The following is a 27,193-nucleotide window of genomic DNA, read 5'->3' as shown; positions in this document are numbered from 1 at the left end:
TCATCCTTAAAGTTACGATTTTAGATGCCCTTAGGCTAGAGGTAATAGCTTAAAGGCGTAACGGTTTCTATCAAACTTTTTTCATTTTCGTATACTGGCTCACGCCATCAGTACATATGCAGTTAGAATAAGGCTGTAACTACACGGTAAGGACTTACTTAGTTTACTACCTCGAAATGTATTTAAAATCTACAAACGTTTACAAGTACATGCACGAACACGAAGAACACTTTGCTCTCATTGATACAAGAACTTAACCCGTTCTAATTAAATCTTATATCTTAAAATATTTGTTTAAGAGAATTAAGAAGTATAATTCTTTTTTAAAAAATTGCTGTATATTGTTTTCCTAAAGTATGTATCGGTGGTATTACCATGAAAAATCCTTCACAATAACTAGTTATATCGCACACAACGCAACGTTACACGTCAAGTTCATTTGCTGATTATGCTGATTAAAATTTACCGTATTTACTCTTAAATAATATGTCTGTTAATAGAACCTTTGATTAGCAGCGTTTATTTTAAAGAAACCTTGCATAGGTTCATTGTCATTGTACTTACTAATATACAAGGATCCAATGGGTATGTCTAGGCTGTACTTCCGGTTCCATTATCAAAATTTTATCATGTGAGATTGTATTTAATATGAGAAAAATGTCATGACAATCACATGACTGCTTTATTAAATCTGCAGGAAAACAAATCGTACATAAAAATGAAAGTCACGTACTATTTACAGAAAAATGAAAGAACATAAACTTCTAAAATTAGTTGTCCTGAAAACTAACACCAGAAATCTGTAAATGTTACAGCAACTTCGGGGGGGGGGGGGACATATTCAATAAGCGGATAGCACAGGTCAATGCGGTAGTCACGTATAGTACTTGATGAATCTGGTTTTCTCCACCTTGCTGCGATACCGACATGTTTCTAGTCGTTGTTCTCAGGATAAATATGTTGGAAATTATGTGTGCGTTATATTTATGTACAAGTATTACGTGACGTTTAATTAATATTTTCGAATTCTATGTACAGGAACTTTCGAAATGGTATTTTGTTGATATCACGTGGTTATTGGACCTCTGATGTCATTGACATGTATCATGCGAGAGTTGTGTAGTCATGTAACTCGGAATGCAAATAGCGAGTTCCAGGTCAAAGTTCATCAACGTTGTAGTTACATCACGTCTGTCAGCGGATTAAAGATATAACGAATGCTATATTCGCTATTTCTGAGAAAATAAATCATGTTCCTATCTATTTCATGCAGATATATCTCGATGAACGGTCGTTAAAGTTTCCTAGGCCGGCTAGTAAGCGGCCACCCTATGCCGACATCAAAACATGTCGGCGAATTCCAACTTTTCGATAGGGAATGGACTCTGACCCTACACCCCAACATAAACATCCAAATATCAAAAATGTGGTGGCAAAGGTCAGAGGAAACTCGGACTAGTTCACATAATTCAGTTACGTAAAAGAAAAGTTTGAATTGGTTGTATTGGGTTTAACTCCTTTTTTTCCCCAGCACATAATATACATGGAGGACAGTCAAGGTGGAGACCCACGGAAAGCTACTGGCAAACTTCCTCACATACACGCGTTGGTCGAGCAGAGAGACTCGACTCCACACGGACATGGCTGAAATGACCAGAAAAGGCGTGCGCCAGAGACCACTCAGCCACCCGGGACCCCGTCAAAGAATGAACTCGAGACAAGATTTTTAGAACTCTGCACATACATGTATGTTAGGTCTTTGTAAAACATATCAAAATACTTTAACGCAAAATTGGATGTCAGGCAATTAACAATCTTGATATACCAAGGACCATTATACTGGAAATCATTGCTAATGACGTCCAGAGTATAGTATGCATTTTGTAAAATTGATATGGTATCTATGTATATAGTACACTATTTTGAGTGTCGTAATTATTACACTTTGTCATTCAAACATTGAAATAATGTGCATTGTAAAGTTTATGACATGATTAACAAAGCATTTTCGCATCTTACTTACAATTTCTCCTACTTGATTTATATTTGGAGGTGTTTATGGCATTTGTACGTGTCATCACTGATGGCAGCTGTAACTATCATCAGACACCGTCATTTTGAATCGCTTGCAGTACGCACGATTTGGCGTTACTGTACTGTTCACAATATCAGCTGTTGTCAGGAAAAGGGTAAATTCACAAGATGTTTATTTTTTTTTTCCTTCATTCTTTTCCTTTTTTAAGAAAGTAAAGGAAACAAATGGTGTCAGACTGTATATGGACTTGAATCTGTGACTCTTCCATCATCAGCATGAATTCCATTAAAGTGGATTTCGGTACCCATTAGACATAAGCTGTAATTATTTGTTGCACTCTTTTTGAATATTCTTCCTCGTGGTCTTGGGAAACTAGGTAAATGATTCCTCCGTTTATTCTATGAATGTGCAATGAATATCAGAAAAAGAAAAAAGCAACAGTCCAGGCCTTTTGGATTTCAGAACTATATTCATTGTATCAGTTCATCGTTTTTCATGGGCACCAATTATGTGCAACTCGTGGTTACTAACAACATCGAATATTAAGTAACATTGAACAATATGTGCACAGATTCATATCCACCTATCCATAAAGTTTATATGTGCTCAGATTCGTATCCACCTATCCGTAAATGTAATATATGGCCAGATTCTTATCCACCAATCCGTAACGATAAAATATGGCGAGATTCGTATCCACCCATCCAAAAGGTAATATGTGAGTTGATTCATATTCATCCATCCATAAAAGTAATATATGGCTACATTCATATCCACTCATCCATAAAGGTAACATATAACCAGATTCATATCCACCCATCCGTAAAGGTAATACATGTACAGATTCGTATTCACTCAGCCGTAAAGGCAATATATGGCTAGATTCACATCCACTCATCCATAAATGTAATGTCTGGCCAGATTCGTATCCAATCATCCATAAATATAATATATAGCCATATTCAAATCCAATCATCCATAAATATAATATATAGCCACATTCATATCCAATCATCCATAAATATAATATATAGCCATATTCATATCCATTCATCCGAATAGGTAATATATAGCCACATTCATATCCACTCATCCGTAAATGTAGTATATGGCTAGATTCATATCCGCTCATCCATAAATGTAATATATAGCCACATTCATATCCACTCATCCGTGAATGTAGTATTTGGCTACATTCATATCCACTTATCCATAAAGTTAATATATAACCAGATTCATATCCATCCATCCGTAAAGGTAATATATGTACATATTCATATTCACTATTTCGTAAAGGCAATATATGGCTAGATTCATATCCACTCATCCATAAGTGTAATATATGGCCATATTCGTATCCAATCATCCGCAAAAATAATATATGGCCAGATTCATATCCACTTATCCGTAAATATAATATACGGCTAGATTCATATCCACTCATCCGTAAATGTAATATGTAGCCAATTCGTATCCACTCATCCGTAAAGGTAATATATGGCCAGATTCATATCCACTTATCCGTAAATATAATATTTGTCCAGATTCATATCCACTTATCCGTAAATATAATATATAGCTAGATTCATATCCACTCATCCATAAATGTAATATATAGCCATATTCATATCCATTCATCCGAATAGGTAACATGTAGCCACATTCATATCCACTCACCCGTAAATGTAATAAATGGCTACATTCATATCCACCCATCCATAAAGGTAATATATAACCAGATTCATATCCACCCATCCATAAAGGTAATATATGTACATATTCATATTCACTCATCCGTAAATATAATATATGGCTAGATTCATATCCACTCATCCATAAGTGTAATATATGGCCACATTCGCATCCAATCATCCGTAAATGTAATATGGACACATTCGCATCCAATCATCCGTAAATGTAATATATGGCTAGATTCATATCCACACATTTAAATATGGAGAAAATATAATGTTCCACCCAAGCATAGGAATTTATATCCCAGAAAATAGATAAATTCAAGGTATTTTAAAGATGAAAAATGTGACTGATAACAAAGACATTCAAAAAGAAAAATGTGATGAACATTGTTTTCTTTAGACAATCTTACCGAGACAGACATGAAGTGAAGCAAAAACTTAAGTGTGTTGAAAAGAAACTTGAAAACCACATTAGAATTTCATTAAGGAAACTTGTTCGGAGTCGAGATTTATCGTTTGGATTCATTTTCTGCACAAGTAGAACTACAGTAGTAGTGAATATGTTGACAGATTTGGACTATAATGCGAAATTAAAAATAATACCATCCGTGTCGTCTGGGTTTTGTCCAATAATCTGTGTGTGTGTGTGTGTGAGTGAGTGAGTATATATATATATATATATATATATATATATATATATATATATATATATATATATATATTCTTTCATTCATGTCCTTTTAATATTTAATACAAGTCAAGAAAATATTAATCATTCTTTTTTAAATATATTGTTAGGAATACTATTTTATTAAATTCAAACAAAATTATGACAACTCGAGAGAGGAATCTTCGCTATTACAGTTTCCCCGATTCAGTATGAGAGGGTACTATTCATGCCCCGAGCAATGACAACAGCTGAGCTAATTAAAATCGTCCCAAGTTGAGTCATATGTTCTTAACCCATACTCGGGGCCCCGAGTGGCCGAGTGGTCTAAAGCGCTCTCCGTTACGGATCACTGCCATCAAACCTCTGTCTGCGTCGGTTCGAGTCCCGGATTCAGCCAATGTGGGTTTGTGAGAAAACTTGCCAGTAGCTTCTCGTGGGTCGGTGGTTCTTTCCGGGGTTTTCCAGGTTTCTTCCTCCACCATTAATACTGGCCGCCATATATAGCCTATCGTGTGCTGAAAACTGGCGTTAAACCCTACAACAACAACAACAACTTAACCCTTACTCAAAGGAACGTATAGCAACATTATATAAACCACGTGCATTTTATGTAAATGTGTTTTGACTACGGTTGCTATTATGAGAACTCCACAAAAGCGAGATACAAAAGAGAGGTAAGAGATAAAAATACATTAAGTCGTTAAAGTTTAAAGTGGGTAAGAAATACCTGGTCCTAACGACCCTCTCCAAAACACAGAGTGTCGTCGCGAGGGTTCGGACAATTTTCATGTCTGTTGCCAATCCACCGAGTGACCCCCCCCCCCCCGTAACGAATTGCCCCCAGTATACTGTGGTGAAGGTGAAATACTATAAAAATTGTAGCTGCCAAAAAAGCAATTACCCTCCTCTTATCGCCAATGCAACCCCAATCAAATAATATAATGAATGCAGTAAGATTTATTCTCATATACTGGACATTTAGCAACATCTTTGGTGGCGAAAGAGTCACAACATTTTATATTCAAGTAGATAATCAGCACATATATAAAGAGTTAAAAACACTAGCTCTAGACGAACGGATTAAGTAGGAATTTCCCAACCTTGATATTTTTATTGTCGTAAATAGTTTAATATTATAGTGAATTTGGGAGCCAACGATGAAACGAAAATGATGCCGGTCACTTATCGATCACAACGAGCTTGTTGTGAGAATTTACCTGTGTAGCTCCCGTGTTTTGGATACGTCATGTGATCAATGTTCTGTATCGGCTCACACTTGGACTGGTGGAAGTATACATACACGTACATTACAGGTGCTGTGACGCAGCTGCCGGCTTGTGACAGGTATGTGGAGAAATCAAATGTATTTTAACTCAGGGTTATGTTACCTGTTGAATATCGTTACTAAAAGTTGTAAAAATCATATTCTGAAGTTTACAACCATGTTGATTTCAGTCAGTTTTACCGCGGTATTCAAGTTGTCAATAAGCCAGCGTGTATTAAGAAATATTTCAATGTGGCCATGACCTTTGTAATTAAGCAATTAGTGCGTTAGCACATAACGACGCTTTTTGGTGCATTAGCACATACGATGCGCATTACCATCCTGTTGTCTCATCAAATTATACAAATACTGAAAAATATCACTATTTACACTAGGTACATGTTTATCAAAAGATAATAACAGTAAATGTATCTAAATCACGTATTTACGACTGGTCGGGTAGAAAGTGGGACGGATGAATTCCTTGCGTAATAAAATACACTTGCATTGAAACACAGAGAGAGAGAGAGAGAGAGGACGTTGCTGATATGATGTTGTGCAAGCAGGGCAGTATTAATGGATTGGGAATCCCTTAGCATTTACTGGGGTTGGGGCATAGAGATCCTTTAAACCAGACATTGGCACCTTCCTTCTTGGCGCGGGCTGGATGAGTGATTTTTCAAGCCACACCCTATGCTGTAAATTATTATAACTAAGTAGCTATATTAGGTTTATACACATATCTAGATATTTAAACAGATGTAATTGTATGTACGGCATCCAGGGTAAGGGCCATGACTAGGGGACCGGTGCACATGCCGTCTGTGCCCCTCCCTTAATCCGGTCCTGTCTGCATGTTTGACACTTCTTTTTCTTTTACAAAATATCGGTATCGATTTACATTGTTAGAAAGAACGCCAACAGTAAGGTTGAAACGGTCGTTGTCCGACAAGGTACTACGCACATACTGTACAAATGTACCCAGAGTATATTTGTGTACACGCCATTTTAGCTCCGTTTTCTTTTTTCTTTCTTTCTTCTCTATAGTATTATTTAGTCTTTAGTGGTAAGCGTCATTCTGTCGATATGCCCTGACATATCATTTCCTAACGTTTTACACTGGATATTTTAATAGGTATAAATAACAGACAATAACTACACTTAAACATGTACTAAATCAAAGCTTAAATAAAGCAAATGATAACAATCTATAATACGTTAAATATGTAAGAAGTTTTACATTCCCAAGATATATTAATACAACAGCTCTTTGCACTCGCTTATTAGTCCGGACCGGGGCCCCGAGTGGCCGAATGGTTTAAAGCGCTCACCGTTCCGGATCACTGCCATCTCACCTCTGTCTGCGTGGGTTCGAGCGGCTGGCGTGGGTACGTGGGAAAGCCTGCCAGTAGCTTCTCGTGGGTCGGTGGTTCTTCCCTGGGTTTTCCAGGGTTCTTTCTCCACCAGTTATACTGATCGCCGTGTATAGCCTATCTTGTGCTGAAAAATGGCGTTAAACCTTAGAACAACAACATTAGTCGGGACCAACTGCAAACTGCATAACCCCAGATCGGCTTTCGCTTAATGTGCTGGAAGATCAGGTTCTCTGCAGCTTGTTCGGAGTAGTGAGTAGAACAAATAACATAGACCCCGATATGCAGTCGCAGTATGCTATGGCAGATCAGGATCCTTGTTGTTTGCATTTTGATTATTTGACAGTATGATATTTGTCAATACATGTATTGAGACGTTATGGAACATGATATTTCAAATAAAATAACCTAAATTTGATTTGCATAAATGTACCTAATTTGCCACAAATAGAACCTCCGATCAAACGCTGCTACATGTTTATGATTTGATTGACGATTTGAAAATTCACGTAAATAAAAGCTGATTCAAGTATCAGATCACGACTTTCAACACGTTCGGCAGCTATCCCAACCCCTCCACTTATGTTTTCGATACGGTATTTAGTTTCTTCTTTAAATAACAGGCCAGTTGTTGGTCCAAAGTATAACAATGGATTGATCTTGAAAATGGAATACTGGAACATAGTCATTATTATTGTTAATAATGACCATGTCTCTGCAGTTAAGCACTCCAATAATACTCGCCCAACATTCCGACTAATATTCGTGGTATCATTGTTTGTCTGGTTTGCTGCTTTACGACACGCAACACATGTTGGTTATTTAGTGTCAAGGTAATTGGATTGAGGGCCTTGCCCAAGTAACACTACGGTAGCCGAATCAGTGTGTTCCGATGGTAGGATTCGAACCCGCACCCTTTCGATCCCGAGTCCAGCATGCTAACCACTGAGCTAACGCGGCTCCCAAAAGTGGTGTGATGCGGATATCTGCAATCCACTTAAGACCTGTATATGTAATTTTTAATTGCATATGTCGTTTTTGCCATTATAATGTTCAAACAAATCATTACATTAGCAATATATATGGCTCATTTGCCTATAGAGTGAGACTCACTTCATTTTGCGTTATAAATCTATTACTTTTATAAATTAATGTTTTTGTTTTTTACAACCGTTATGTCCTTTGTTTGGTGTGGTCATTGCTGCTATTATTATTATTATTATGTCTTGAAATTAATATTTTTCGTTTATTTTTATTATTTTAGGTGACATGCTAGTTACAGTAGATTGTGTTTACTGGACCGTTTCACTTAAAACCACATCCTGTAGTTGAAACTTACCTTTTTCGCCTTGTAAACTTCTACGTGAGAATCCTATTATATATCATAAGATATACCCAACATTCTAAACATACACGTTAAGCCACACGAAAAAAACACACAAAAAAAACACAAGCCACAATAACAAAAACACTTTCAAGCTCCGATTACTGTACGAAAAGTAGGACATTCGTCTCATTCTTGGTCTACGCGTCGAAATAAACGACCTCCATGTATTTCATATAAATCTCTGATTGTACAAGATACAAAATCGATGAGCTTGCATCACAGCTGTGGCAATATTAGGTTCTCTGCTTTATCAAAAACTGCTGGAATTTTAGGTCTGTTAATCATTTAGGAAATATGGAAATCAATTTCGGGATTGTGTGGCAATCTTAGTAAAGGGAAACATAATTGCTAAGCAAGGACATAAACAAAAATATATAGGCCGCGAGATGAGTTGGTTACAGCTATTTCACAAAACAATAAAACAATTATGCTTTATCTACAGGCAATCTAAGCTAATTAACATATTGATTTTTTGGAAACTTATTTGTCTTCTTTTAAAGCCACAAGTATATTACTCTGTGAATACTATTAACGGATGATCTAACTGGTAACTTCCCCAGGCCACATAACAGTAAACTGCACGATCTTCTCGTACAGAGTACTATGGTTGTTCCATAAATTAACTCACCTTACCCCTCGCTCAGCAACTCTCACTGACCCAGTAAAAGTATTTGCATTCCTAGGCTGCTGACGTTATTGAATCTGGTCCTACACCAGTTAAACGTATCAGCGACAACAGTACAATTCATAGGGTATAAAGTCACTTTTCATCACATTCTGGCTAAACATAATGGCCAGTATATTTTGTGGAGGAAGAATTCGGAACCACAGATCCACGGGAGGCTACTGGCAAGCTTTCTCACATGTCCACTTAGGTCGGGTTGAGATTTGAACCAACGCAGACAGAAGTGAGATGTGAGCGATCTGTTCAGGCGACTTTTACCACTAGGATACCCGAGGCCCTGTGGACGATAGGAAACATGTTTAAACATTTTATGTAAAAAAAGGACAATAACAGGTACCCCCAAATTCGTCCTGCAATTTTTGTTCGTATTACCTGACTCGGGCAAATCTAAATCATTGACATGTACACATTATTCACTTTCTGAGCAAGTTTAACTTTGAAATCTGTCACTTAAAAAAAATCATATTTTTTAATTAAAAAATGCACTTAACTTTAACAAATGACTACATCAAAAACAGAAACGTGTCAGCAGCAATCTCAAACGACTAGTATTATATATGTTAAGTCTATGAACATAGGTATGAATCCACCCTTTCCCCACCATAAGACCGCTCCGGTGGCCTAGTGGTAAGAGCGTCCGCCGCTGATGCGAGAGGTCGCGGATTCGAACCCCCGGCCGAGTTATACCAAAGACTTATAAAGATGGTACTAGTAGTTGCCTCGCTAGGCGCTCTGCATTAAGAGGTTAGTGTTAGGAATGGTCGGCCGGGTGTCAGGATAATGTGACTGGGTGGAACGTGAAACTACATATCTGCGGCATGATGCCCCGGTGCTAAACGTCACTATAAACTACTACATTGCAGACATCGTAGCGATATGTCTGAATTTTTTAAAAGCTAGGTTAAAAATTTCTCTCGCGCGCGCGAGACACGGCAAGTTAACCAGTGTTTCTTTGTGGAATAGGAACTCCGTGGTTATGCTTTTCCATGCTTCGAATCTGCAATATACTGGACCAAAAAGACAGTTCTACTTTTGAGCAAATAATCTTAGAGCTTCATCTGTAAGTACCATTTTTGTAAGTCTTTGATATGACTCGGCCGGGGTTGGAACCCACGACCTGCCGCTTCCGAGGCGGATGCTCTAAACACTAGGCCACCGGAGCGGTCGAACAAGTTCCATATTGTGCTACAAATAATGATAAAAGAAAAATGGAAAAGAAGGAAGGCTTGCACAGTGTCGTGCAAAGACTTCAGACGACTCTAATAAAACAGCTTCGATGCGAAGAAGAGACGAAAAAATGTTGTTTAAAGTACATAATACTACCTTAACGTGAAGAGTGGGACACTATCACCCTTTTTGTTGGAAAATGTTTTTTTTTGCAGCGGTGATCGTGACGCCAAAAGCCATTAAGCCAGTAAAGTAAGCAGGGAAGTGGCTTTTGAATTTATATGTTAAATAATCCATTGATAATGACGCCTGTGTAGAGCGGGTAATGATTCCCAAGAAAAACTACTGACACTAATAATCACGAATTTTCAATACTTCATACAGGACAGAGACTAATATATTCAACAACAAAAAAAAACACTTGTTACAAAGTTTGGTTCTCGAATGCGGTTTGGGCAACGAAACAACCGAAGTGACTTAGTTTACTCCTCACGAGATCTCGCATATCTTGACCACCAGTAGCCTAGATGATTACCCAGCGGCACAAATGAACCACCTATCCCTCGTCATAATTGTACGCCCCGTGTGATAACTGGAAAGATATCTATTAAGTCAGACAGAAAGGAAGGATACTAAATTCCATCGCGCAAAAACTCTGCAAGCCGTTACCAGAGGGCACTAATAATATGCCAAATCACCTTCAGCTCAGAATGTAATTAAGGTATTTAACAGGTCACTGTAGTATGAGGCGGGCGCCGTAGTTCCCAAAGCTGTTCCTGTCAGAACGTTGCCGTTAAATTTTGATGTATGTCCAGAATTCCAATTTTACTTGTATCAAAAATGCTTGTTCCTAAAGAGCCATTTTCTAGGTCGACATTTTTGATTGTATATGATGAATTAAACAGTAGTGGTTTAAAGTTGTATTTTCTATGTCGAGGTTTTAGATTGTGTCGTTTGAATTACTCGGCGGTGGTTGAAATTTCAGGATCACCCGTCGAGAATTCCTCATTTACGTACTGGTTCAAAGAGTTTATGTCGAAAGTTCCATTTCATATATTGAGTATTTAGATTTCATCTGTTGAATTACACAGCGCTGGTTGAAAATTCGATGTCCAATGTAGAGTTTTTAGATTGTAGCTTCTGAATTACACGGTGGTTGTTGAAATTTTAATGTCATGTCGAGAGTTTCAGTTTAACATGTTGAATCACATTGATTGTGCTCAAAGCTCCATTTCGTATGTTGAGTTTTTAGATTGTATCTGTTGAATTACTCAGCGGTAACACTGGTCAACAGTGAAATCATTACTGACTTGAAAAGGCCCTAATCTGTAGTATTTTGGTGTGCCGAACACGAATATAACCGTGAAAAATTTGTATTGGCTCTCGTTTTGAAGATATTCATATACCTCATTTTCTATGTTTCACTGTGTAAATTTCTCCAGTAGGACTGCAGCAACATCCGGAATAATGATGTAACATTGCATAATACCATCATGCTCACATCATCCACAGTTGATTGCATCATTTTCTGATGCAATGCAATACTAATGCCATGCGGCTGCTGAAGTAAGTTGACGTCAGCAGTGTACTATACATGTGTAGGCCTATTATACTAATGCCAGGCGGCTGCTGAAGCTGACGTAAGCAGTGTACTATATAAAGCCCAATCAGATAGGTTCAGCATTTAAAATATTTTAGACGTTGTGCGAGACAGTTCAAGCTACTGTTACATAAAACTTATTATTTTATCCATTTACGTACAATAAAGAACAGTAATGCCTCGAAAGTGTGTTAATACCGCGGACAATTTTTGCTATATTTGTGGGGAAGTGACATTTGCCAACCAGAAGAAAAGTATCAATTCTCAAGTGAAGAAGGCATATCATCTTTACTTCGGATGCAAGGTTGGTGACCAAGACAAGCCTTGGGCTCCGCATATATGCTGTGCTACATGTACAACACAGCTTTCACAGTGGTTGAATTGCAAAAGGCCATCAATGCCGTTTGCAGTCCCAATGGTGTGGAGAGAGCCAAGCAACCACCTAAATGACTGTTACTTCTGCTTGGTTCCTCCTCTTTCCGGCGGAATAACGAAGCGAAAGAAGTCGAGAATAGTCTACCCAAACATTCCGTCTGCATTGAGACCAGTTCCAGATGGTGAGGGACTTCCTATTCCAGAACCTCCAGCAGAATATTCTCTTGATTCATCTGACGAAGACAAAGGTGAGTCGACCTGTTCTTCTCCTGGTCCATCAGCATGCAGTGATCCAGATTTTCACTGTGGTGCATCATCAACCCCACACAGAATAACACAGGAAGAACTAAATGACCTGATTCGTGATTTGGACTTATCAAAGAACAAGGCAGAATTGCTAGGATCAAGACTCCAACAATGGAATCTTCTAGAAGAAGATGTCACAATTACTGCATATCGAAAGCGCCACCAGCAATTGGAGCCTTTCTTCAGAAAGGAAAGTCATCTGATATTCTGTTCCGATATTGAGGGCCTCATGAATGCTTTAAAAATCACTCATGACCCACAAGAATGGAGACTATTTGTGGACTCTTCGAAACTGAGTTTCAAGGCTGTGCTTTTGCACAATGGAAACATTCTTCCATCTATTCCAGTAGCGTATGCTGTCCACATGAAAGAGACATACGATAACTTAAGGCAGCTAGTGAATTCCATTGAGTATAACAAGTACAGCTGGCACCTCTGTGGTGATTTGAAGGTAGTTGCCCTTTTAATGGGACTGCAGCAAGGATATACAAAATACATGTGTTTCTTATGCGAGTGGGATAGCCGAGCAAGGGAAATGCACTACATGAGGAAGGAATGGACTCACAGGCAGAATGTAGCCATTGGAGAGAAGAATATCCAACACCCAGCTCTGGTTGAGGCTCAGAAAATCTTGCTACCACCCCTTCACATCAAACTAGGTTTGATGAAGAACTTCGTGAAAGCCATTGACCGGACTTTGCCAGCATTCCGATACCTGCATGAAAAATTCCCTCGACTCAGCGAAGCAAAGATTAAAGAGGGAGTTTTTGTGGGTCCTCAGATTCGAGAGCTTTTCAAAGATGACCGGTTCAACAACTTGCTGGAAGGTGACGCGAAACAAGCATGGAATGCTTTTCGCCTAGTTTCTACAAACTTCCTCGGAAATGTTAGGGCAGAAAACTATAAGGAACTAGTAGAAGACATGTTGATGAAGTATAATAAACTTGGCTGCAATATGTCTCTAAAGATTCACTTCCTTCATTCCCATTTGGATTTCTTTCCTAGCAACTGTGGTATTGTTAGTGATGAACACGGCGAACGTTTTCATCAAGATATCGCAACAATGGAACAAAGATACCAGGGAAAATGGTCCACTACAATGCTGGCTGACTACTGCTGGACACTCCTCAGAGATGCTCCCGAACAGCTGTACAAGAGACAGGTGAAGAAATCTAAGATGTAGTCAATGACTTGATTTTTTATAGGTAGGCTATTACAGTTGACCTTTTACTATTGGAATGCATTTCGTTATGTAAACATTAATTTCTTGCAGATTACAAAAAAACTAGAGCCAATTTTGCAATTTGACTGTCATATTCGTGTTCAGCACATAAAAATTGATAAGAATTGACTAATTTTATTTCAGTAACATGACTTTTGTAAAAATTTGTTGTCCAGTGTAATTGGACATTTTATTGTGCTTGTCAGAATTGTTATTTTTATATGGTGAAATTATGTGTTGGTGTTAAAAGTAATATTACACAATGTCCACTTGAACAATTCAAAATAATATCGAGCATTAGGATACATCATTCGTGTATTCAGTTATGAGGCGTCATTACATTTCATGCAGTTACAGTTTGAAAGATACAATTCACAGGTCGAGAATTATTATGAATTTCTTCGCTAGAGGTCGCTCTCATGAACGAACCGCGTTATTTTTAAACACGGAGGCTGCTTCTCGTTGCTGTGAAATTCAACAGATGAAATCTAAATACTCAACATATTAAATGGAACTTTCATCACAAACAGTTACATACAATGTGTGAATTAGGGATTCTCGACTTATTATATTGAAATTTCAACCACCGCTGTGTAATTCAAAATATACACTGTAAAACGTTGACATAGGAAATAGAACTTTAAACCACCACTGTATAATTCAACATATAAAATCTAAAATCTCGATCTAAAAATAGAACTTTAAGGACATGAAATTTGATCCAACACGCGATATTGGGTTTCTCGACATACGACATCGAAATTTCAGTTGCAACTTTATGTTGGGGCCCCGAGTGGCCGAGTGGTCTAAAGCGCTCTCCGTTACGGATCACTGCCATCTCACCTCTGTCTGCGTGGTTTCGAGTCTAGGATTCGGCTAATGTGGATATGTGAGAAAGCTTGTCAGTAGCTTCTCGTGGGTCGGTGGTTCTTCCTGGGGGTTGCCCGGGTTCTTCCTCCACCATTAATACTGACCGCCATGCATAGCCTAACGTGTGCTGCAAAATGGCATTAAACCCCACAACAACAACAACAGCAACTTTCTGATTGGACCAGCTTTTGTCCGCTACGGCGCCTCATAAGGTAGGACAGAGATAACTCTTCTGACCATACTGCGTGTCATACTCGAATCTGCTTGAAATCAAAACAGCTGTTTGTACTAACATAAGAGAGAGAGAGAGAGAGAGAGAGAGAGAGCATTATTATGTCTTATTATCATTTTTTGTAAATGAAAAAAAAATTAATATCGAGTTAGCCTGAGTCGATTACTGTAGTGGTATCCATGGACAATTCATTTACTTCAGTTGCATGTGCACAAAATAATCTACTTGTATTGATGTTCCGTCAAATATCAAACCGAACTATACAGAATATGGAATTTGGGCGTTGGCTTGGGTGGTTGTGGTGCTGTCAGTTACATTTATTTTGATCTATAAATAGTGCAAAAAAATATAAATATTTAAATTTAAATAAAAAATAAATAAAGCAAATGGCGATCGCTACGTTTATTCTAGTCGTCATTTACTATAAGTTGTCGCAGTTACACCAGCTGTCACATACAATACCAGCCTGTAAAATCAATTACAGCTGGCAAAGTGCGAATTAAATCGAAAGGCTCTTAGACTTGTCATTGATGGTATCTAGTAGCACTATAGCAGAATGTGGTGGAAAGAAAACATCCATGAAAACCTCAGAAGTTTTAATGTCTCGTATATTGAAAGTCACTGGGGCCTTCGTGGACGTGATTACCTGAACTCGAGAACGCCATTCAGAAGACAATTTTCAATCACATGATCTGTGTGGTCCGCCAAATCGAGATCTTTACCTCTCAACGTGTCCATCGCCCTAAATCTTAATTTCCACTTTGCGTTATCGAATTATATTCCAAGACAACGGGGTCATGGCGTGAAACTATTTCGAGTTCTCGAAGGTCGAAATGGAACATTCGAGCTCAGATGCGTACTTGAAGAGCTAATTACATTTTCGAAGCTCGAATTCACGATCTAGGGGAAGATCGTCTGCTTAAAACCAACTTTCCGACCTGCTAACTCAAGATATTTAATATCAACGTATTTAGGTAGGATTAGCAAATAACAATCAGTAGTAATACATCAGTACATATCACAAATAAATAACTGACACAGTACGTTATATAATCATAATAGGCAGTTGTTATATATATATATATATATATATATATATATATATATATATATATATATATATATATATATATATTACACGTACGTGTGTGACATCTTACGGCAACGCAGCACAACAGTGGCTATATGGTGTCAAGTAAAGGTACAATTCGATAAATGTAAAAATTAATTGCACAAAAATTTACGAAGATACTCTCTCTCAAATGTGAACACGAAGTATAACAACATAAAACATACAAGGATACATATATTAGAAGTTTGTGACATGTAAGTAACACATAAAGGTAACTAGTACAAAACTTAACACGTATACTCAAACTTTGTTCTGTAAATAGCATTTAAAGTCCAAAAGGTTATCGGGTGGTACATCTTCTTAGTTTCGTCATTACTAGTAAATTAAATAAAAAAGCTGTAACATTTCTGAATAAATTTCATCGTCAACAATTTATTTAAACAGCAATGACTGAAGTTTGAGTTCAGTTATAAATAGGACTATTTTGTTTTTTTTTATGTGTATGCAAGTCCACATGGCCAAGACCACTCAGCGTGATTTTTCTTCAAAACATTATCCCATTACATCTACCTTCAGCTTATGCTGCTCCTAGTGTTTATGTAATATATTACGAAAGTCGGCGTACAGTAGCCGGGATACAGACTACCTGGCCTGATAAGCTGTCTTGAGGTTGTTTACTGTTTTGCAGATGCGTGATTTCAATATCACGGGGATGGGCGGGGCGGAGGAATAGCGGCGGTTATAGTTTTCTTTGGAATTGCGAATCATTGGCGTACTAAAGGTAAATGGCGCCCGGGGCCAGTGGCGTAAAGGGCGCCCAAGGACGACGATGATGGTCCAAAAGGAACAGAATAAGATGCCCGAAGGGTCGAAGCCGGAGGAGGGTTCGTGGGAGGGGAATCTTGCCCCTACCACCAGCTAGGGGTTCTTGGAGCAGAGCTATGAGCTACCCCAGCGGGGCCGGTGCGGAGTCCTGGCCACCAACGAATTTCCTGCAATTTATTGCCATTTAGTGGCTTTTCCTGTCATCTAAATTCTGTCATTCATACAAGACCAGCGCCATTTTATGCATGTCTCATTTCCACATTAGGCCCATTAATTTCACTTCAAACATATTGCTATTAAGTATGAACAGAAACCATAAATTTTAACAAAATCGATTTATTAATGGACTTTTTGTTTACAGAGTATTGATATGTCAACACAGCAACTTAAAGAAAGGCAAGTTTTTCGAGCTTTTCAATACTGCGAATTGCTCAATGACTAGTGGCAGAAATGTGTTTGAAAGGTCTTGTGATACGGGTGCGTTGTGCAATTTGCTGAATATTCGGGATTCAAGAAATTCACACATTTACAAACACTCAAGAATTTTATCAGCTGTTTTGGCGCCCCAAGACTTCTGGCACACGGGGCAACCGCCTCGTCCGTCCCCCTGTTAGTGCGCTACTTTTGAGAATATAATCACATCTGATATTTGAATCATAATGGAAAAGGGAGAGCGTCAGGATGAATATTAAGCTGTATCACCGAGCTTAAACTATTCACTATAATATGTAAGAAAAACAACTCATAGGTTGTGTTCCTTGTCTCACTCACAGTTCTTTAATATATTATTTATTTATCGTAATTTGCAATTATATAAAAAAGATAATAACTATAAAAAAAAACGAATTGTACTGTTGAAACGAAACGAGCTGTTATTTCGTTTAAACAATATATTATGTTCTTTAAACAAGATGCGAAAAAAGTGAAGATCATATATTAACGATATTTGGATGGTTTTTCGAGCAAGAGTTTTATGATACAAATCTTTGGTACTAGTAGCTGCCCTCGCATGGTTGGGGCATAATGTCTGCAAGCAGTGAAATCAAGACAGCGCTGCCCTCGCATGGTTGGGGCATAGTGTATGCAAGCAGTGAAATCAAGACAATGCTACCCTCGCATGGTTGGGGTATAATGTATGCAAGCAGTGAAATCAAGACAATGCTACCCTCGCATGGTTGAGGCATAATGTCTGTAAGCAGTAAAATCAAGACAAAGCTGCCCTCGCATGGTTGGGGCATAACGTTTGCAAGCAGTGAAATCAAGACAAGGCTGCCTTCGCATGGTTGGGGCATAATGTCTGCAAGCAGTGAAATCAAGACAAGACTGCCCTTACATGGTTGGGGCATAATGTCTGCAAACAGTGAAATGAAGACAAGACTACCCTCGCATAGATGGGACTTTATGTCTGCAAGCAGTGAAAGCAAGACGAGGCTGCCCTTGCATGGTTGGGGCGTAATGTCTGCAAGCAGTGAAATCAAGACAAGGCTACCCTCGCATAGTTGGGACTTTATGTCTGCAAGCAGTGAAAGCAAGACAAGGCTACCCTCACATGGTTGGGGAGTAATGTATGCAGGCAGTGAAATCAAGACAGTGCTACTCCCGCATGGTTGGGGTATAATGTCTGTAAGCAGTAAAATCAAGACCAGGCTGCCCTCGCATGGTTGGGGCATAACGTTTGCAAGCTGTGAAAGCAAGACAAGGCTGCCCTTGCATGGCTGGGGTATAATGTATGCAAAGCAGTGAAATTACGACAATGCTACCCTCGCATGGTTGGGGCATAATGTATGTAAAGCAGTGAAATCAAGACAAGGCTTCCCACTGAAGACAATAGTAGACGTAGTACATAAAATACGCATGTGACTGCTATGCAGATATTTATAGTTTGGGGAGGATACTTTCGTTCCAGGAACAAGTCAGTGTAATCACTGAATAGAGCCGAGTGGAACATTTTTAGTTTTCTCAATTCTGGTTTTCATTTTTTTGAAAATGGAAAAGGATGGACTTTACTATGGAAGTCTTTTCATCAGAAGCTTGCGATAATTCAACTTCATGAAACTTTTCAAGGTATGGAGCAGTTAAAAAATGCTATAGTTCCCTTGATTGCTAGCTAGTTAACCAGATGTATTAAGAGTTAAGCAGACGTACAGACGGACAAAGAAACAAAGATGCATACTTCCATATATACATACAGAGCTTTCCAACATACCTACGTACAAACGCAAGTACTAGCGTTCAAATTTGAGTAAACAAATACGTAGCTACGCGTGTACATGCAAATGTAAATATCGACGTTCTCAGATAAAACATACATACATACATACATACATACATACATAGGGGCCCCGAGTGAACGAGTGGTCTAAAGCGCTCTCCGTTACGGATAATTGCCATCTCACCTCTGTCTGCGTGGTTCGAGTCTAGGATTCAGCCAATGTGGGTATGTGAGAAAGCTTGCCAGTAGGTTCTCGTGGGTCGGTGGTTCTTCCCGGGATTTTCCCGGGTTCTTCCTCCACAATTAATACTGGCTGCCATGCATGTGCTGAAAAATGGCGTTAAACTCCACAACAACATACATACATACATACATACATACATACCATGACACGTGGGTCGGTGGTTCTTTCCAGGGTTTTCCCGGGTTCTTCCTCCACCATTAATATTGGCCGCCATAGCCTATCGTGTGCTGAAAAATGGCGTTAAAACCAACAACAACAACAACAACAATACCACCACACTTAGACGCATATCTGGCCGGCTGGAAGTTAGAAAATACATATAAAAAATTTGTAACAGCAGCAGCATCAACAGTAATAGAAATAATAGGACTGGTCTGATTTGAAAATATGTAAACCACCAGATTAAGCTTAAATGAAGTATTACACGTGTAGTCCGAATTGTCAACATTTTGGTGTAATATCCTTAGTGGCTGCAAAAACATCGAAGGATCGAGTAACCTTATGCTTCACGCTTACCTGCCTGCCTCCATACATATATACATACTTAAACATACCAGTAAATAGGCCTCAACTGCCGTGATTTTTCATGATTTTCTTTGAGGTTTTGCTTAGAAATAAAGTATGATATAGCATGTAACTATATCAAATACAATTATAAAAAAACATGATTTCTTTTCAAATTTATTATGTTTTTCTATCCGTACTTTCTTGGATATATTGTGATAGGACATGACCGTCCGACCGTTACTGTTTTCCTTGTATTCTAAATTCCATCTACATCGATTGAAGGAGGGTGATCGTATTTGATATTATGTATGAGGAGGATCGATAGATGATATATGAAAGTTTGTGATCCCAGATACACTTTTCGGGGAGGCGGGGATGGGGGTAACATTTTCATAGGTAATATGGTCTCATTCCTTTTAACCTGAACTACATCTGTACGAACTGAGTTGGGGTGATTCGATTTAATATGATGCTTCAGGAAGATGATAAAGAAATGTATCGGATCTGAATGTATCCGTGGCGGTTGGTTGTTTAGTGAGGATAGAACTGGAATTAACTGAGGGCTACACAATTGCAGATATTTGTATGGCCTCTGTCTCAATCTCACGGCTACAATATTTCTCTTTATATTGCTCTATGCTGTGTCGATTAAGTCGTTGATGAACCTTCTCATGATTTTCAGAAGAGCACTCTGGAATAAAGTTGAAATATTACTCTCTTTCGTGCAACAATTTTAAAAACAATCTAAGAATGTCCTTTAATCTGGTTATCACTTTTCTTTCTTATATAGAAAACAAATTTGGTAAATCTAAAATTAATATGGCGCAGCTATTTCATCGCGAGAAGTCAGGTGATACTTGTAATATAAATGATAGATTATGCACGTGGAACTGAGTGAAGATTTTCTGTCTCTTATCTTCGGACACTTTTAGAATGCCTCAGTTCGCTAATATTTTTGTAGAAGATGGTAAGGACCCCTGTTTAAAAGGCTAACATTTCCAATCACGACTTAAAAAAGAGGAAATTTTCTTGAATTATGCGCTGAATGTGAATAGTATCTAGGTAGGGTTCGATTCCAATCGGTATCTGTCTATCGTCCATGTTTGCGAAGTAAAATTTCTTTTAGCAATTTTGTATGCAATTGATTTATCAAAATGAATAGTGCTTTGATCACAGTGCTTACATCTTCACGTAGAATGCTTTATGTACAATTGTTTCCTGGTGCTATCTTAAACAAGATTTACGAAGAAAAATATTTGCACAGAAAAAAAACAATTCGTTGCACTATCCCGAAACCGCATGTCTGCTATCTGGCGATTTTTACTATACAGTTTTTGATAGTATCCCCATGCCGACCTGCTAGGCGAACACGTATGTTAGGAGTCTAACAATAGTTCCAAACACTTCGCCCTAACTTTCTTTGTTGTGATGAATCAGTCTGATAAACGTATTGAGGTTAAATTTAACTAAATAAATGTCTTTTTGCAAACGTAAAATTTACTATCCAGTTTTGTATATTTGAACAGCTCAGAGGACATATATTGTATATTAAGAATAATAAAATATTTCTGAACACTTGGCTCTGTTTATTTTCATGACTCGCTAAGGTTAATCTTATATATGTCATAATAGAGGCCGTTCTTATGGAAGCATTTCTATTATCAGATCTTTCATTTCAGAGGTGCGTAGTTTTACATGTTGTCAAATTCAAAGTAAATCTTGCATGAAATCCGCATTCACATAATTTCCATAAGAGAAGTGGTTGTTTTTGAAAACACACACACACACACACAGAAAACTAAAAAAAAAAAACAAAACAAAACAAAAACAAAACAAAACAAAAAAACAAGCAAACAAAACAACACCACCATTTTTGTGAAGTTTGCATATCTTGTTCTCATATTGGACAGGTCTGTGCCTTTGGTAGAGCGTGGGAAAGGGAGCATCTCTACTAGTGAGATACATATAGTACCCTATTCACTTCTGCAGTCAAACAGTGGCGGGGGGGGGGGTATTTGGTGGTGGGGAGACTTAGGCATATACTATAACGGCATTTATTTATTGCCCATCCCGGTGTTTATTGGTCGATTAGTGCTGCCATCCCAACCCAGTGATAGAGATAAAAATGCTGAAGGAGGGTAGAGCGGCCTTTGGACATTTTAATATTAAATAATATGTTTTTAGACTCGTATTAATAGGTTTTATACAACATGAAGAAAGAAATTATTTAAAAAAAGCGTTAAATAGATTATAGTATGTGTATTGCTCTTTACAAATAAATGTACCATAAATGTACCTTGACATGCTATTGCAACTCTATAGTATTGGGAACACTGTATTCAAGTCACATAGAATTTGTACACCTGACCGTTCCCAAGTGCCAAGTTCTCATATAATTTATACGTTGTCACAGTCACACTTGACTATGAAACAACGGGTGGTGCGTGGTAAAAGATGAAAGTAAAGACAAAAGCGATAGGACAGTCGGTGTGTGTGTGTGTGTGTGTGTGTGTGTGTGTAACGTAGCTTTAACAATTGTTCAGTCATATCGCATCGATGTCTGCAATGTCGCAGTTTATAGTGATGCCTAGCACTGGGGCATAATATCGGAGACATGAAGCATGATGTCCCACCCAGTCACATTATTCTGACACCAGGCCGACCAGTCCTAACACTAACCTCTTAATGCTGAGAGCCAAGCGAGTCAGCTTTTAGTACCATTTTTGTCTTTGATATGACTCGGCCGGGGTTCGAACCCACTAACTAGAGCATCCGAGGCGGACGCTCTAACCACTAGACCACCGGAGCCGAGGACAGTCGGAAGAGTAATCATATGAAAGGCAAAAAAAGTATGAGTGTCAGTGTACGTTTTCGTCTCTTCATACTCGGGCCAATCCGGCTACCGTAGCGGCGATGAGATAATGAACTGCAACAGGCGCAGCCATGAGAATCACTAGGTCTTACTTGTAGCAGACTAGTTCACTAGAATGTGATATTTGTAGGTTACTTGTAGGCTTATCTATATGGGACCCCTACCGCGCTAAAGATTTACAATCCCTCGAAATGATTCAGCGCCAAGCAGCATGATTTATTCAAAAGGATTATAGATCTCATGATGAATGATGTGTATCCAGGATGCTACAAGTTCTGGAGCCCCATAGTCTTCAACAACGACGAGTTCAATAGGCTTCACCGACGTGAGTTCAGTAGGCTCAATTACCTATTCAGTATAGTGAAGGGCATTGTACAAGCAAAAGACACCGCTGATTACTTAGTCAGACTTGATCGTGTGGCCCCGAGTGGCCGAGCGGTCTAAAGCGCTCACCGTTACGGATCACTGCCATCTCACCTCTGTCTGCGTGGGTTCGAGTCTCGGGTTCGGCCTTCACGTGGGTCGGTGGTTCTTTCCAGGGTTTTCCCGGGTTCTTCCTCCACCATTAATACTGGCCGCCATGTATAGCCTATCGTGTGCTGAAAAATGGCGTTAAACCCCACAACAACAACAATAACAGACTTGATCGTACGCTGACTTTAAAACTAAAATTTATTTGAACATCTTCGCTAATAGTTCTGCATGTTTTGTTCTTGAAAGTTGGAGTACAGAACAATTTAGAAACTCTTTCTTGATAAATACTTTTGTGCAGTGGAACCACCTGGACGATTGAAGCTTTCAAGTCAGCACATAACACGACTTACTAAGAAACTAACTCCCACCACTCATAGTAAAATACAAGTATTGGTCTCTGCTACGTACAAGTACAGATACAGATATGTGGTGCAAGTTCAGTTTTCTTTTTCTTTTTTTCTTCTTTTAAAAAAAATCAAACACCACATACTTCCCCGTATTCTCTCCCTTATGCATGAGAGATAATCCTGAGTGGTATGTGTAGGGAAGCAGAGAGATTTCGATGAAATTCTGAACCGTATTTTATTCATTTAGAAGAAGGGGATTATTAATATTTTTATTCATTTACAACTCTTATGTTACTTGTTTAGGCTCTAGTAAACAGTAACAAAAGAAGTGAAAACAACAAGCTTTGAAAAATTTAACAAATAATTTATCTGGCGCTTTTATTTTATTCTTCATTTTGTCAGGCAAATAGACCTTACGTAACCAGCAGATAAGATAACGTGAACTTATATAGGAATTCATAGTAATACTCTCGTTGCCATTTGAATATTTATCCAGCCATTGATAACGCGAGATGGACCAGTTTCTTCTCTGGCATCGGCGGCGTCTACAGTTTGTTATGGTTTTGGATAACGATCTTTCGTTTGCATGATAACATGCAGTGATCTGAATCATAGGCTTTGCCCCAAAATGTAACATGTTAATTGATCCATTAATTAAAATGTTATACGTAGTTCACCGAAATATCCACTGCCAAGGACAGGTTAGAGTTAGCATAAAAATATATGTTGAAAGGCAATTAACCAAGTTACTGTTGATGAAGAGATATCATTAAAAAAAATTTTTCTGGTCGGCCACCGTCTGCTTTTTCGTTGTCGTCACCGGCATTTTTTCCCTTCACGGTTAAAAAGTGTAAATAATTTAAAAAAAAAAAATTAAACAAACCTCTTAATTAATTTGTTTAACCAGTTGGTTCGCGATCCAAAACAAAATCGCCATGCTGTTTAGAGTGGGTTGCCGAGATCAGCAGCCTTAATAGTTTTGAAAAACTCTATCATACTTTGGAAATCGTTGCCCTTTTAGTAGGGTTGGACGTGAAACTTGACGAGTAAACCGCTTTTTCTCGGACATGTACTCGTTTTGCTTGAAACCCCGCCCCCCAAAGGTATGAGCACAGCTTATTCATAAAAATCGGAAATGGCTTGCATTAGTTTCCCAACATATCCTGGAAAGTGTAAATAACTAATCGACTTCTGATAGCGGTAATCTCTTTTCTGTTTTCTAGAAAATTTCTTTGTTAAATGCAGGTGTATCTTTTGTCTGCATCCACGTGTATCAGAGAGAGAGAGAGAGAGAGAGTCCATCGTATACACTGCCCCCCCTCCCCCGCTAAAAACCTCCAAACTAACGTACCCATCGTTTTATTCTTGCGCAAGTTTATTGGGTATTATGCACACTTTGAGTAGATAGACACAGACGTTGCTTTGGTGCCCTTTGAAGGAAAGTCAGGGTCATTTTGACATTATGGACCCCACCTCCAACACTTGACCTGATCGGCCCTAAGATCGGTAAATTGGTATAACTTCAGAAATACTGGTAATTTGTTTTCAAGTTTTTACGTCCTTGATACATAAAGTTTGAACTTAAATGTTAAATTTGTAGTAAAGAAGGAATATAGTTTATTGGCAAACACTGTCCTTGTAATACTAAAACCGCAGAAAACACTGCTGACGTTCATGACGTCATAAGTATAATAATGTAATCTACCAGTGATGGGTCAGAAGTGAGTAACCACCAGAGTAAGATGTGTCAACGTCATTTAGCGAAACGTGCGGTATAAATGAGCGCCCTCATAAGGGATTGGCATATGACTTTCTGACATGGACAAACGTTGCAACATACATATGAATGAGAAAAACCAATTTCTTTTGTCAGCTAGCGAGGATAAAAATGTAAAAACTTCGTAAGAAATCTTTAAATTTTTCATTGCCATCGTTTTATGATTACTTAAACATTTTTATCTTTATCTTTTTAGCTTAAACTCAGGACACTGGATTTCCAGATACCCCTTTCAGACCAACATTTTTTTCCTCACTAGCACATTGGTATTACATATCGCAGATAAAAATGTACTTATATACTGGTAACGGTACCGTTTAAGAGTCTTTGCAATTCTTGATTATTTCATTACTTCAAGCGATCGTTTCCTTTCTTTTTTTTAGACAAAGAGAAAAATAGACAAAATATGAAGTGGTTTCACCGATTCGGCAGCCTTGCTGTCCGCATCAAGTCGGACGACAGTGACTGGATTTATCAAGAGGAGCCCCATTCCTCTAGGCGACAAGAAATCCTCAAGAAACACCCAGAAATTAAACAGCTGATGGGATACAACCCAGCCATTGCTTATATTGTCACGGCGGAGGTTCTGGCTCAGCTCCTTTTTGCTTGGTTGATCAGAGATTCCTCCTGGACGACCATTTTAATTTTGGCCTACTGCTGTGGAGCTGTGTTGAACCATTCGCTGGCAAGCGCAATACACGAGATAGGGCATAACCTTGCCTTTGGACATGGCCATCCAAAATTAAATCGGCTCTTGAGTATTTGGTGTAATCTTCCAATCATTGCCCCAATGGCTATTAGCTACAAGAAATACCACGCTGATCATCATCGATATCTCGGAGAAGAGAATCAAGATGTGGACATTCCTACGAGACTAGAAAGTTTTCTGTTCTGTCATCCAATTACCAAAATCATTTGGTTGATTATTCATCCCCTTCTTCACTCTCTACGCCCATTCTACAAGAGTCCGAAACCTCTGACGGGTTGGGAAGTAATAAACTCGATTATTCAGCTTGCCTTTGATGTTGCAGTTTTGAAGCTTTTCGGTTTTAAATCATTGATCTACCTTTTTTGTGGTACGCTAATGGGAATCGGCTTCCATCCTTTGGCTGGGCATTTCATTTCCGAACATTATCTTTTCAACAAGGGGCAAGCTACACATTCATACTACGGACCATTAAACTTCATCCTCTTCAATGTAGGCTACCATATCGAACACCATGACTTTCCCTACATCCCCTACAATAAACTTCCAGAAGTCAAGCGCCTTGCTCCAGAGTTCTACGACCACCTGCCTTACCACACATCATGGGTCAAGGTTCTCTGGGATTTTGTGTTCGACACAAATTTAGGTCCACATGCTAGAGGAGTTGGTTACCAGAAAACCCCAGAAGAGAAGGCAGCTGCTGTTGCAGGAAAAACTAAAGCAGAATAAAGAAAAGGTTATTTATGTTTGTTTCATGCACTATGTAAAAGTTCTTGCTGAGCTTTCTGGTACTGCTTTGTGGCACATACGTTACTTTGCCTGGAAGAATATGAAGCAGATATAGTTGTAGTAGTAATAATGTAACGGCACATCAACACATCACAACCATATATGCCAATAAAAGTCAAGTATTAAAAATGCTGACTTCTGCAAAAAAAAAAAAATTGAGGAAGATAAATACTTTAAAATAATCACAAACATGAAGTATCAGAATATAACCGTTTGAAGCAAATGATGCGCAAAATCTGTACAAATTATCTGTCAAATAAAGGATAAAGGTTTCTTATAGGCTTTTGCTGTACTGTGACTGCCCCTAGTACAGAAAATGTGAAAATAAAATTCAAATATCTTAAAGCTTACTGGAGCTGAATTGCAAGTACAAACTAGGGTAGACCATGCATTTGCTAGCTTGTAATTTTTTTTTTTTTTTACATGCATCTAACATAACTAGTTGCAATATAACATGAAGATTTAATACACATAATGACTAAGAC

The 27,193-nt window shown here is 38.4% G+C and overlaps 1 pseudogene across 3 annotated transcripts; it reads left to right on the top strand.

Annotated features, from left to right (window-relative positions):
- LOC149795323 (sphingolipid delta(4)-desaturase DES1 pseudogene) lies at positions 1 to 27,193 on the top strand (annotated as a pseudogene). Of its 3 annotated transcripts, XR_016422304.1 has the most exons (3): positions 6 to 146; positions 5,529 to 5,746; positions 25,597 to 27,193. The product of XR_016422304.1 is annotated as a sphingolipid delta(4)-desaturase DES1 pseudogene, transcript variant X1 (transcript). The 3 variants fall into 3 exon arrangements; XR_016422306.1 differs by lacking the exons at positions 5,529 to 5,746; positions 25,597 to 27,193 and adding an exon at positions 1,532 to 2,304 and having other exon boundaries at positions 1 to 146; XR_016422305.1 differs by lacking the exon at positions 5,529 to 5,746 and having other exon boundaries at positions 5 to 146.

Source organism: Sinohyriopsis cumingii, chromosome 7 (assembly GCF_028554795.1).
Source record: "Sinohyriopsis cumingii isolate HCF-2022 chromosome 7, ASM2855479v2, whole genome shotgun sequence".
Lineage (NCBI taxonomy): Eukaryota > Metazoa > Mollusca > Bivalvia > Unionida > Unionidae > Sinohyriopsis > Sinohyriopsis cumingii.
This window is presented reverse-complemented; position numbering and strand designations above follow the sequence as displayed.